The 13096-nt window shown below is 42.7% G+C and overlaps 1 protein-coding gene across 5 annotated transcripts in view; it reads left to right on the forward strand.

Moving 5' to 3' along the window:
* Positions 1-13096, forward strand: part of LARGE1 (LARGE xylosyl- and glucuronyltransferase 1) — a 2030740-nt gene that overhangs the window by 1401106 nt on the left and 616538 nt on the right. The window lies entirely within an intron of this gene.

Genomic DNA, 13096 nt, shown 5'->3' on the forward strand with positions numbered 1-13096 from the left:
ATTTGTAAAACCTCAGCTCGTACCTTTTCCTGTTGCCTGGTGTTACATTTAAAAGGAATTTTGAGCCAGGTTTTAGTGCACAATAAAGAGGCGGCATTTCATTCCTCCAACAAATCTGCTTCCTCGTCAGAAAAATCATAAGTTGGTAAATGGTTGATTCTCAAACCCCTTGGAGTGATATCCAAGGATAAATACTTTTCAAGGAGTCTTATGTCATAGAACAAAGTTACCTCCTTGATCAACAATCACTCAAGCTTAATGACCTCCCCTGATGACCAGGGATCATCACAGGCAATCCTATCCTCTCTCTCCTTCCACATGTTGGAACAGGAAAAACGGGAACCTCTGGTTGCTATGAAGAACAAACTCCTCTGTCTTCCGACCATAGAATAAAAAACACGAACACCTTCTCAAACCAAAAAAAAAACAGGAACACAAAGAAGTATGAAATATCCTTTAATGGTGCATCCGGTACCTCGGCTTATGCCTTCAAGGAATGATTAATACACCACATATTTTATACCATGCTTAATTACATAATTGAAAATCAATTAATAAGTTCCCAAGTTGCAAGTGCAAAAATTTAAAGTGACAATGCATTCCATTATATCCATAGAATAAATACATAAAATTAAAAAGTAAAGTAACATATACCTCGTCCCACATTCATATTAATGTCCAGGTTTAATCCACCAGGATATAAAGTGCCAAAATTAATGATGCACTTTGTCTCTAATAACATCAACCTGCTCAAAAATTCCTCAACCTGACAAGCTGTGGAAAAGTTCCATATCTCTGGTGAAACAAGACAGGTTAGACCACATAAATGTCAAGGAAATTATAGCTGTACTAAATGCTGTTAAATCTCTGAACCATCTGGATTCCAGACCACAGACACCACCACAGTTATGTTGTACAAAATAAATGAGAGGATCAGACCCTACCCTCTTTACAGACTAGCTGTGGTAGCCTATGAAATAGCATCACAGTTCACTATGTCCCTCCAGGATACATACATTCTGTTAGAGCAAAATGTTGCAGCAGAGAAGCTTGAGCAGGACCAGCACAGATCCTTATGAATGGAAATTGCACACAGGGTCTTCTAGGAAGTGATCTTTTTGAGGTGAGATTCTCATGTAGACTGGCTGTATTCCAGTCAAAACAGACCAGCATAAAGGCCTGAAAAGCAAATGCCTTTTCGTTCAATGGATGGAAATGTTTCCTTATGCTTTTCTACCATTTCGTCTTATTACCAGAGTTCTAAAGATACAAATGGAGACTCCAAATATCATCGTGTTACTCTCCCCCCCCCCTTTTGCCTCAGGCAACAAATGATTCTCCCTACTTTTGAAAATGACCAAGAGCAGTTTTCACAAACTTCCTTACATTATGGACATATACAAGGTAGGGTGGGGTGGGGGGTTGATGCACCTCAGCCTTAAACTTATTCAGTTGACTCTCTGGATGATGCAACAGACTAATACCTTCTAGGCATCTTTTTTTCTGAGAAAGCATATTAAATAATCATATATCAGTAAGTGGAAAAGATTTTCTAGTTGGTGCCAATTCAAGAGCAGGGATCTTTTTAAGGCTCAGATTCTTCTGATTCTTCAGTATTAAGTCCCTTGTTACTCTTTGGCCTCACTTACTGTTCTATCAAGAATCATCTCTTGGCTATATATGTTTGCCATTAAATTCCTCCCTTTCTACGCTACCTCAAGTGAAAGGATTTTTGACAGGGGTGTTGCATATCTGGCCACATAGAAGACAGGTGGTTCCTTCCCTGGATCTTCAATATCTCTCAACCTCTTAGAGCAAAAAATCTGGACAAAGACTAAAATGCGATGGGGGGGACAAATAGTGACAGATTTTAAATATTGCTCTAACCAACTTAGAAAGTTGATAGAATAATGGGTTTTGCATTAGCATGAATTTTCTGAAGGATGTGGAGTCCTAAACTCAAAGTTTGCCATTATTTCATAGTTTCTTGCCATTATTTCATAATTTCATAGTTTAGTACTAGGCTATCTGCCCTGGGGCATTTGCAAGCCTAGCCCTAGAGATGTGGCTTTCGCCACCCCATGTAGTGGTACTAAGGTGTATAGAATAAATTTAGAATACTGTGCCTTTGTCTAGTAGTGACACATTGAAGACCCCCTTACTTATTAAAATTAGTTTACTGTGCCTTTTTCAAGTAGCGACACAGGGGTGACCCCCAGGGTAAACCTACGATCTCCCATCCACTTGTCAAGATTTCTCTTGAAGAGAAGTCAGTGAGGGGCTCTGCCTAACGTGGACTGGGATTTTGTTCCAGAGTATGGGAAGCCTCTGAGTTATGAATCTGTCTCTCCAGCATGTTCTATTCATGTTTGTACTGAGGTTTAAATCTTTGGCTCTCGTGGTTCTTATGGATTTTGATTTTTTGAGGTGGAGCATGTCCATCAATTCCTGGTTGGGCATGGCCTTGTACGTCAGGCACAGATCACCTCTGAGCAGGCGGTATGCTACTGAATAGAGCTGGAGTTTCTTTAGCCTGGCAGCATATGACATATGTTGGAGACCCTTGATCCTCTTGGTGAGGTACTTCTGGGGTCTCTCCAGCTGTTGTAAGTGCTGGGTGAGGTACATACCAAATGGGGCATTGTACTCAATCATGGGCCTGATAAGGGAGGAGTACAGGGCACGATGACCTCCTCTGATCTGGATGTGAACCCCTTCATGATAAGGTGGGCAAGGTAGAAAGTCTTTCTAACCACTTTGGCAATGTGGGTGTCAAATGAGAGGTCACTATCAACTTGGGTCCCCAGGTCTCTGATTACTTTTTCGGTACTCAGTGGGTTACTGTCTATGTGATAATTTGTGGGTACTTAGTTTTTCCCAAAGGGGATGACTATACATTTCTTGGCATTCAGTTTAAGGCCATGATTCCGGCACCAGTTGTCCGTTTCGGTGAGGCCTTTCTGTAGGATGTATGTGTCAGCTGGTGTATCGACTATAGCGCCTAGTTTGCAGTCATCTGCGAACTTTGTCAGCCACAACCCTCCCATATTTGCTTTCACATCTGAGAAGTAAATGCCAAACAAGAGGGGTCCCAGGACAGAGCCCTGTGGGACACCACTTGTGACTGGCTTTGAGTCTGACATGGCTCCCGCAATTCTGACTTTATGGGTTCTGTTCTTTAGCCAGTTTGCAACCCATCTTGTGACATATGGATTTACATTTAAGCTGTTTAGCTTATCTATGATCTCCGAGTGGGGTATTGTGTCGAAGGCTTTAGCCGAGTCCAGGTAGGCTGTATGGACTGCCTTGCCTTCATCAATGGCTCTAGTGACTGTTTCAAAAAAGTCAACTAGGTTCAAAAGGCAGGATCTGCCCTTTACAAAGCCGAACTGGGTGGGATCAAGTATCTGTAGGTCCCCATTGTCGTTGTTTATGAGTTCCATAATAATTCTTTCCATAGCTTTGCAAACCAGACTGGTCAAGCTTATGAGGCGGTAGTTCCCAGGGTCTGTAGTGGAGCCTCCCTTGTGGAGTGGGACCACTGTTGCTGTACGCCAGTGTTCAGGTACATATCCTGTAGTAAGGCTAAGGTTAAATAACATTTTTATATGCGAGTTTAGCTCCTCTTGGATTTCACATGTCACGCAGCCGGGGATACCATCAGGTCCCATAGATGCTGTGTTTTTTGCTTTGCTGAGGGTGGTTCTCACCTGGACATCAGAGATGACAGGGAGGTTATGTTCAGCTGGGATGAGTATTTCTTCTTTTGGAGGTGAGGGAGGGGAGAAATTTGCACTGAACCTGTCTGCCAGAATGTTGGCAATATCTGTGGGTTCGGTAAATTTTTTGTCGTTGTGTACTAACTCTGAGCATATCTGAGGGTTTCCGCCCAGGTTTCTAACATAACTGAAGAATGGCCTTGTGGTTATCTTTAGTGTCCTTGGCGATTTTTCTCTCAAAGTTGGCCTTGGATGTTTTTATGAGAGAACGTAGCTTTCTACTAGTGCTGATCAGAGATGCCTTCCCTTTTTGGGATTTTGCTCTGTCTTGCAGTAGCTTCCTTCTTTTGTTATACAATTTGTTTATGGCTGCGGTCCACCAGACAGGACGCTTTCCTTTGGTGGAGAGGGTCTTGGTTTTATTTGGGATTGCACGATCCATGCATTCTTGGAGATGTCTGTAGAAGGCATTTGTGTAGGATTCAGCATTATGGGATGTGGTTTCCATTGGCCCTGTGGGCTTAAATGATACCATCTCAGTCTTGAGAAGTGTAAAGTCGGCTTTTGAGAAGTTTCTCACTGTAGTCTTTTGTGCTGGGGGTGGAGGTGGTAAATGTATATCCAGGGTGATTAGTTTGTGGTCAAATCTCACCAGTGAGGGCAATACTTCCGGTGTGGAGCATTTTGTCCCCATGTTTGTGATGATCATCTCTAGTATATTATCCCCCCTTGTGGGAGAGGTAACTAGCTGTTCCATTGCATTTGAGTTTATGAATTCCAGAAAACTTTGGGCTAGGGTGTTAGGGCTAGAATAGTGCACCCAATCTATGTTAGGGTAGTTGAAGTCTCCCAATATGATGGTATTTGGTGAGACATTCATATCTTCCAATGTCTTCAGGAAGGCTGAGTGGGGTTCTTGAGATTGGGAGGGTGGTCTGTAACATGCAACCAGTTGTATAGCAGTTTTGCCTACGGTTAGCTGCAACTGGATGGTCTCCGATGCTTCATGAGTTGCCACTAACCTGGAGGTGTGGGTATCCTTGATGAATATGGTCACTCCCCCTCCCTTTGTGGTTCGGCCCGGGTTTTGGGGCCGAAAAGCATGATACGAGGTAAAGCCTGGTAGCACTGGGGTGCTCTCAGGAGCCTTGAACCAGGTCTCGGTTACAGTGCAGGCATCGATGTTCTCCATACTGAGGAGTGCTTCGAGAGCCTGCATCTTGAGATTTAGACTTCTGGCGTTGAGCAGCATTACCCTTAATTTTTTTCCATTTTTGTTTTCTAAGGAGGTGGGTTTGTCTGTTGAGCCTTGCCTAAAAAAGGCACTATGGGGGTGGCAAGAGCCTTAGCCAATATCCAGAAGCCCAGTGGTGACAGGTGCAAGCCGTCCCTTGCGAAGCAGCGTGGCTTGTCCAGCATGTCATCCCAAGCAGAAAGACATTGGATCCCCCTAGAATGACACCAGTAATTGAGCCAATTATTAAAGCTGATCATCTTGTCTTTGTATTGTGGCATCATTCTTGGTGAGGGCAGGATGCTGCTCAGGGTCTGGGTCATACCAGCCTGGGCTACATAATCAGAGAGCTCCTCTATGTCTCTTTTCATGTAGTCCAAGGAGGTACATCTCAGGTCATTCACACCAGCATGGACAATGACGGAGTCATATTTGTACGTGATTTTGAGTGACCTGAGTGCGTGTGTTATATGGTGGATCCTAGCCCCCGATAGGCAGCTTACCATTACCCTCTCCTTGCTCAGCCTGGTAAGTGAGACGTCAGTGTGTCTGACTATAGAGTCACCTATCACTAGTGTATCAGGCATAGTGTTTGGCCTTAAGGGCTGTGATTTATTGACACACTGATTTATTGAAGTATGTGTTGCATGTGTTATGTTTTGAGGTGGTGGATTTTTGGGTGTCTGCTTTGGGAGTCTCTGTTGTTTTGGTAAGTTTTTTAATAGAGCCTCCGAGTATGTTTTTGTGTTATTATGTGCTTGATTTGCATTTGGGGTAGGTCTATGTGTGACTGGGTTTGTTGTGTGTGTGGTTACCTTCTCCTCCTGTCTGGTCTTGCCAGTCCTGAGTTGAGAGAGTTCAGCCTCCAGCTTGGCTATATAGTTGCATCTCTCACATGTATTTGTGTTTGTTGGGAGGAGGAGAGGGTTGTCTGTGTACATGAGACAATTATAGCATTGTCTCAAGATTCCCAGATTAACCAGCTGAACAGGAGAAGATGCTAGCAATCTACCACTCGACATGCTAGAATATTATAAGAGAGTGCTGTGCCTTTAAGGGAAATGGTTGGGGTGGTAGGTGGAAGTAGTGCTACTTGAGTCTGAAAGTGCTTGCTTAGAAGAGAAGCTTTGAGAACAAGTGCTATGCTTATAATAAAACGAGTAGACTGGTTATTCTAAGAGTAGAGCTTTCTAAGGGAAAATTTGAAGAGCAGACTTGGCGGAGCCAGAAAAAGTTTAACCGGCACTGCGCTATGTGCACAATTGCGCAAAGCTGCGCAAATGCGGATTTTAAACAGGGAACTTCAAAAGAGCTAGAAATGGTCCAAAACCACCAATTACTACAGCTCTTGTGCTGAAGTCACCCCTTCAGGGACAGATGGGCTGCTCAAGGCTCCTCACTCCCACTGGTGAGCAAAGAAACTTCCTTCTTATCCAAGTAAGGTAATGGACAACACAGGAACTACACCACAGCCCAGAATACAGCAAAGCCTGTAAACTGGTCTAAATTAGTCGAGGAGAGGCGGGAAAACAAGGATTATTTTTTTGGTTTTTAGATAGAAAACACCCAGAAATACAGAAGGCAGCAATAAATCAGTTACACAGGCTAGCACACTTTAGTGGGCAGCCTCAATAGTTAAATTAAACAAACAAACAACAGATTTTCGATTAATTTTCGACCAGGTAAAATTTTAAATGCAGATACTATATAATGCAGCAAACAGTTAAAAAAACAGTATAAGCTTGTTTAAAATAAGCAAGAGAAGGTATTCCAAGTAAAAAACAGAAAAAAATACTTAAATCTGGAAAGTAGTCACTTTTCTCAGTTCTCTGTAGCTAGGACCTCTCTGCAGGACCACGTGGAGCTGTCTCTGAGTAGTATAGCCAGAAAAAACGCTCTGAGGTGGATTTTTTTTAACAAAACTTCAAGAAAAAAGAATCCAAAACAACCAATTACTACAGCTCTTGTGCTGAGGTCACTCCTTCAGGGACAGATAGGCTGCTCAAGGCTCCCCACTCCCACTGGTGAGCAAAGAAACTTCCTTCTTATCCAGGTAAGGTAATGGACAACACAGGAACTACACCACAGCCCAGAATACAGCAAAGCCTGTAAACTGGTCTAAACTAGTTGAGGAGAGGTGGGAAAACAAGGATTATTTTTTGTTTTTTTTTTGTTTTAGATAGAAAACACCCAGAAATACAGAAGGCAGCAATAAATCAGTTACACAGGCTAGCACACTTTAGTGGGCAGCCTCAATAGTTAAATTAAACAAACAAACAACAGATTTTTGATTAATTTTCGACCAGGTAAAATTTTAAGTGCAGATACTATATAATGCAGCAAACAGTTAAAAAAACAGTATAAGCTTGTTTAAAATAAGCAAGAGAAGGTATTCCAAGTAAAAAACAGAAAAAATACTTAAATCTGGAAAGTAGTCGCTTTTCTCAGTTCTCTGTAGCTAGGACCACTCTGCAGGACCACGTGGAGCTGTCTCTGAGTAATATAGCCAGAAAAAAATGCTCTGAGGCGGATTTTAAATAGGGAACTTCAAAAGAGCTAGAAATGGTCAAAAACAACCAATTACTACAGCTCTTGTGCTGAGGTCACTCCTTCAGGGACAGATAGGCTGCTCAAGGCTCCCCACTCCCACTGGTGAGCAAAGAAACTTCCTTCTTATCCAAGTAAGGTAATGGATAACACAGGAACTACACCACAGCCCAGAATACAGCAAAGCCTGTAAACTGGTCTAAACTAGTCGAGGAGAGGCGGGAAGACGAGGATTATTTTTTTTGTTTTTTTATTGTTTCATTTAATGACTTCAATCCTCAGCTATTTGCCAGAAAAGTACAGATTTTAGGAGGAACACACCAAAAATATGAGGCAAAAATCTGTACAGTTGAGAGATATTCAAAACTTATTTCCATTTGAATCTGCTCATAAGACTGATCTGAAGTTCTTTTCTTGGAAAACAGTTTTACTCATTGCTCTGACTTCTGCAAGAATATCCGAGTTACAAGCTTTTATTGCGAGTCGCCCATATCTCATTTTGTACAAAGGGAGGGTGAGTTTGAGAACTAATTCTTCCTTGATGCCCAAAGTCATTTCAAAGTTTACACTAAACCAGGCTATTCATGTCCCTGCTTTCTTTCCAGGCCCAAAAAGTGAGAGAGGGAGAGAGAGAATTCTGCACTGTCCGGATGACCACAAGCAATTCTGATACTGTTTTGACAGAACAAAAACCTTCAGGACTTATGTTACACTGTTTGTCTCCTGTGAAAGTAAGAAAAATGGGGCACCTCTCTGTCTGGCCCTCAAACTATTGGACTAATTCAGGAGCAAAATCATCTAGTTTCATTTATAGTCAATATATTTTCTATGTTTAAGCCAACTCGTATAGCTTGCTCTTAAGTAAACTTTGATCAGCAATTTCAAATGCACATTTAAAGTCTAAAATATTGCTTCAGTCAGTTCACAGTGTTTTTTAGATGTACCTTCCAGATGCATTTGAGTTTTGTGATCTCACATTAATGAACCAAGTAGTAGAGAGAGTATGTTAAAGGGCCAGTCAGAAGGAATGGTAAAAATGCTCTGTACTACATAAACCAACAACATTTCGGAAATTTGTGAGTCAAGTATAGTTTCCCATTTTTTTAACCCATATAGCTTACTGGCAGACGTTTGCAAGAAGAATGAAGAAACAGGTTTGTGAAGTGATGGTAATACTTTTTGTGAATTTTATTGCATTTGATGGCATCAGCGCAGCTGTAATTTGCAGTGAGGAGTTAAAGCTTCATTTAATTGAAGTTGTGGTTTCTTGTTGAGCAGCATGAGGGAATTTCTGCAATTCCTCTTCAACTTTATGCATAATAAGACACTGCCTCTGTACTGGGAGTTTGATAGAGCCAAATAAAATAACCAATATCTTTGCTGAATATGTTAAATAACTATCAGATGTCCTGACTGAGTCACTGTTGCAGTATTCGTAATAGATGGGTTTTAGCTCACTTTACCTTCCTAGGATGTTCATCCATATGACCTCAGCTTGTCAGCATGGGGGTCTAAAATCACTTGCATGTTCTGGGTCCTCAGTCTATCTAGCTGTCAGCCTGAATGCAGCCCATTGCACCTGACAGACTGTGATTTTTTTGGTCATTCAGTACCGTAGCTTTGCTTGTCAGATCAGGTAAGTGCCCTTTTGGGGATCCTTTCTTTCTAACCCTTTGACTGTTTTACCAACTATTATTATATGTCAGCTAGGATGGGCAAAGCGTGAGTGCAGTAGACAAATTCCATACAAAGATTTGCATACTAAGTGTCTGTTCTGCATTGGGACTGAATTTGACTATAATGCCTGCTCCATCTGCCAAGCATTTCTCTCTAAAACCCTCTAGTGTAGGCTATACAAGCTAGATACTTTTCTAGTGACCCAGCGCCTTAAATGCATGGGCCACTCCACCTTGTCAGAAGGCTAGGACATTGACCTCCCACCCAAGAAAACATTAAAAGACCTAGAGAGAATTGGCCTTCCATCGTCTCAGAATCAGATCTGAGGTGGTCAAACCCACGGTACACCAGTCGTCTTCTTTCACAAGCCCTCTGCTGTGTCCCTGTTGGAGGATGGTAAAGCTCCTGAGGCCCTGCTGATGACTGAATTCTCTGATGACCTGCACCTCATCTCAGCGGGCACTCCCAGGGTCTTCTAAATAACTGTGCAGGAAGAGATTCCCAGTCTTCTTTTATAAAATGTGTCAAGGCTCAGAACCCCCCTAAGCTGCTACAGGCAGACATCACTCCTAAAAAGAAAAAGCAAAAACTTAAGCATTTGACATACCCTTCAGCATCCAGGGAGAAGGAATAGATTGATTTTTTTTCAGGGGTTATTCAAGCCAGTTATGTCTCTGAAGACTCCTTCCTTTGTCACCTAGTTTTCTACACCACAGAAACAGGCATTGGATTCTTCTCAGATGAGGAACCAGAGAGGAATTCTGATCACTCTGTTGACTACTGTTCCCAGTTACACTGTCCTGAACAGATTTCCTCAGATGAGGGAGACTCCCTGTCTCTGGATTCCCCCTTGGAAGAAGCCTTCTTTGGAGAAACCTTGCAAAGCATAATGAAGCATTTTGGCAATCTAAACAGGTTTCTGAGGTGCAAAAGAGATACTACACCTTAATAGAGATGAGCACTCCTGCACCTCTTCCAGTTCCCCCAGTGATAGATGCCTTCTGGGATGCATTTGACACCAGCTCTTCTGCACATTATTCTCAAGTTCCTGCCCCCTAAAGGCTAGACAGGTTCTGCAAAGTTCCTAATAAGCTAAAGTACCTCTACAAAAACTCTGTGGCAGACCCAGCTGCAGTATACCTGGCCTCGGACAAACCCTCCAAGCTTATTTCCTGGCACTAATGTTCTCCCCACTGATAAGGACAGTAGAGCAGTGGACAGGTGGGGTAAGAAAGTGTATAATTCCTCCACTTTGGCTTTCAGAGCCATTAACCACCAAACTCAAACAAGGTTGATCTTTTCCCTACTGTTATGCACCCACATAGTTGGTATATTTAAGTCTGAGGGCACCCCCCTGCTCCCCATATGGAGGTACAGGGATCTTGCATCCTGTAAAAAAATTGCTGGAAGTTTTTTTTGGTGATTTATTTTTGAACAAGCAGTAGATACCCACTTGTCTACCCTACAGTCATCCTCAAATGTTGCCATGAGACTGCTTTCCAAGGCAGCAGATGGCAAAGCCCAAGCAGCTGGCACAAGTATTACCATGCAACATCATATCTGGATGTGGCTGTTCAGTTTCGCAGAAAGCTTCTAGACATCCTTCATAAATAGTGTCTTTGATGGTTCCACCTTATTTGAACCAAAAGTCAAGGAAATGCTTACAAGGAGTAAGCTGGACGGTAATACCTTGCCTGCTGCTAAAATCCGTTTTTCTGCTCCTCACTGAACCTTCTCCAGGAATCGAAGAGGAGGAAGAAAATGTGGTTCAAAAAATCAATCTCAAGTTTTTCACCAGGACCATCCTGTGGACAGGCCTTCCAGAGGTAGAGGTGGAGGTAATCACATGGAACTTCACCCTCAGGGCAGAAGCAGTCCACAAAATTGAAGTTTATATGGACCTTTCACAGAGAAACCTTATCAGTGTCCCTGAAAGTTTACCTGACTGCTGCATTCTGGAGACAGCAAGGGGACACTTCTCCTTATACCGGTTAGCCTAGCAAAATACAACTTCCAATTCATACATGCTAAGGATCATTGCCAGAGGTTATACAATACCTTTTCAGAACCCCCAAGGACAACACAAAATTTTCCTGGTACACCACCCAAACAGTTGGAATCTCCAGCAACAGCACTTCTAAAGCTGCTGGACAAAAGAGTCATCTAGCTATTACCTCGAGACCAGCAGGGTTCTGGATTCTATTCAAGGTTCTTTTTAGTTTAAAAAAAAAAAAAAAAAAAACAGGGGACCCAAGACCAGTATTGGATCTTAGCAGTCTGGATCACTATGTAAAACAGACAAAATTCCAGATGGTCACAGTACAGTGCATCTTACCTCTACTGAGGAAGGGCATTTGGTTGCGCTTTATTGTCAGGCTGCCCATGATCATATTAAGATCCAGCAGCAGTCAAGGAGATTCCTCTGCTTCCATCTGGAAGCCAGTCATGATCAGTTCAGAGTGCTGCCATTTGGTCTCACCACAGTCCCCCCAGGTGTTTACCAAGATAATGGTAGCAATTATGGCCTATTTCAGGTGACAAGGGATCCAGGTATTCCTATATTTAGACAAATGGCTTCTAACTGCTACCCCCAGGGATCTACTTCTGAGACATCAGTCATTCCTGTTATATTTAAAAACTCTCTTGGACAGTTCAATAAATGTCAACAAGAGCAAGTGATCTCATACTGAATCCGTAGAATTCATCGACTGTCACTTATATACTATGCATGTCATAGCAAAACTTCCTTTAACACGAGTCAAATCCATAAGATCTGTAGCTCTCTAGGTCATGAAGCATTCCAGACCCCAATCTTGACTCATCTTACAATGTACGAGGACTAATGGCTTTCGCTATAGTCATGGTTCCTTTAGTCAGATACCACGTGATGATTCTACAATGGACACACAAACTGTATCCCCTTCACTACAGAGTTCATCTGACTCAGGTCTGCAGAGACCACATTCAGTGGTGGATTTCATCTGATTCAGTAACTCAGGTTAGACACTTTCTTCCTGCTACACCCAAAGCCACTGTGACCATGGACACTTCCTTCTGGGGGGGGGGGCATTTTGAAGGGAAAGACAGTCCAGGGAACATAGTCATCAATAGAGATTAGAGATCAAACTTCACATCAGTGTCTTGGAGCTAAGAGTGGTCCTCCTTATGTTGCAGGCGTTTCAGGACCTCCTACCCAAGAATGTGATTGCCATACACTCGGACAACATGTCAATGATTTGGTACATCAACAAACAGGGTATAACCCACTGTTTTCATCTTTGCTGAGAAACCTTGAGAGTTTGGCAGTGGGAGATGTCTTCAAAACAATTTCTAGTAGCAGTGCACATACCCGGGGATGTCTAACGTCCCAGTGGGCAAACTGTGCAAAACTATACTATTGCCATGCGAGTAGTCCCTCAACAGAACAGTGGCAATGCAGATTTTCATCTGCTGGGGCCAACCTTGCTGCTACTTTTTTGCTTTGTCCCCAAGCAGCAAGTGCATAAGTTACTTTACCCTCATCCCTCCATAGGGACAGTCACCGAGAGATGCCTTAGTCCATTCTTTGCTCCCAGGTCTCTATGCCTTCCTGCCAATCCACCTAGTCACCAAGTTCATTCAGATAGCTATGGAGTATAAGACTGGGGTAATCGTCATTGCCCGTTTTTGGCCTCAGTATGTATAGTTTCCCTTTCTTTGGCCTCATCTAGTTCACCCACCATTTCCAGATATCCTCAGTCACCAGTGCGGGCTGCCTCAAGACCCTAAAACTGAACGCAAGTTTCTCCAATTCTAACAATTGCCAGAGATGCCAGGTTTCCTTCACTGGTAGATCATATATGTTCCTCTCAAAGAAACTCAACCAAAATGACTTACAAGAGCAAATGGAAGTGCTTTTTCCACCTGGGCATGTTCAAAG

The sequence above is a fragment of the Protopterus annectens genome, chromosome 11.part0, assembly GCF_019279795.1.
Source record: "Protopterus annectens isolate FY-2018-M chromosome 11.part0, PAN1.0, whole genome shotgun sequence".
Taxonomy (NCBI): domain Eukaryota; kingdom Metazoa; phylum Chordata; order Ceratodontiformes; family Protopteridae; genus Protopterus; species Protopterus annectens.